Source organism: Grammomys surdaster, unplaced genomic scaffold (assembly GCF_004785775.1).
Source record: "Grammomys surdaster isolate TR1022 unplaced genomic scaffold, NIH_TR_1.0 125832, whole genome shotgun sequence".
Lineage (NCBI taxonomy): Eukaryota > Metazoa > Chordata > Mammalia > Rodentia > Muridae > Grammomys > Grammomys surdaster.
Window position 1 is genome coordinate 1,748,956 of NW_021620660.1, and position 1,156 is coordinate 1,750,111.

Genomic DNA, 1,156 nt, shown 5'->3' on the forward strand with positions numbered 1-1,156 from the left:
TACTTGCCCCAATGCTTTCTAGCTGTTTCCCCTAACAAAATCTTCTGGGAACAAGAAGAATCATTTCAAGAAGTCCACTTTTGCCTTCCTGACCTATGTCCCTCCAACTCTCCTTTACTCAAGACAGTACCTGGTTGAGTTATGGAGAATGATCAAATGGACAGTCTGCCATACCAAGAGGCCATTGTCACACTCAGTCTCCACTCTCCATTTAACCATCAGTTTCTTTTATGTTGTCAGAGCTGCCTGGCTTCCCTTGTGCCTGGGAATCTGGCTCCTTTCTCCATAGGGAACCTGAGTTGAACTTGGGAAGTCACTCTTGGTGACAAGCACCTTTTCCCATTGAGACACCTTGCTGGTCCTCAGCATCTGGTTTATGATTAGATTATTTCAGCCACTGACAATGAAAGCTATCCTTGATACAGTTAAATTTATGTCTTCAATTTTACCTTTTTCATAATTGATGCCTTTTGTTTCTGTTTCTTCATTGCTTTAACATCAAGTGAGTATTTTTCTAGTACAGCATGTTATTTTATTTATTTATTTATTTTTGAAGTGGGAGAGGGTATTTTGTAACCCAGGCTAGCTTTCAGCATTGTAGCCTAAGATGGACTTGTACTTTTGATCCTCCGACTTCCATGTGTTGAGTACTGGGAGAACAGGCATGTCCACCACACCTGATTTTATTTGGTGCTGAGAATCAAACCTATGGTTTTGTGCACGCTGGGGAAGTGCTCCGCCAACTGAGGCACATCACCAGCTCCCTCCTTTAATGACTATTAGAATCCGGTTTAGTTACTTTTCTGTAGTTGCTTTAAGACTTAAGGCATATTAATTAACCATCAAGAAACAGCTTTGGATTCTTTACTATAGTAAAGAAATTAGAACGGAGATATAAATGTCTTACTCCTTACTAGTTCTCTTTCTCTCCACCTTTGGGGGATCCACCCATACAAATTATAAACTCAAACACACCATTATCCATATTACTTTATGGAAATTTTATTTGCCAATTAAAAATATTAAAATGAAATCCATCATTCCCCCCTCCTTCCTATAGCTACTCCCATTTAACAACCCCCTATCTGAAATTAATGTCCCTTCTTTATACACACACACACACACACACACACACACACACACACACACACACACA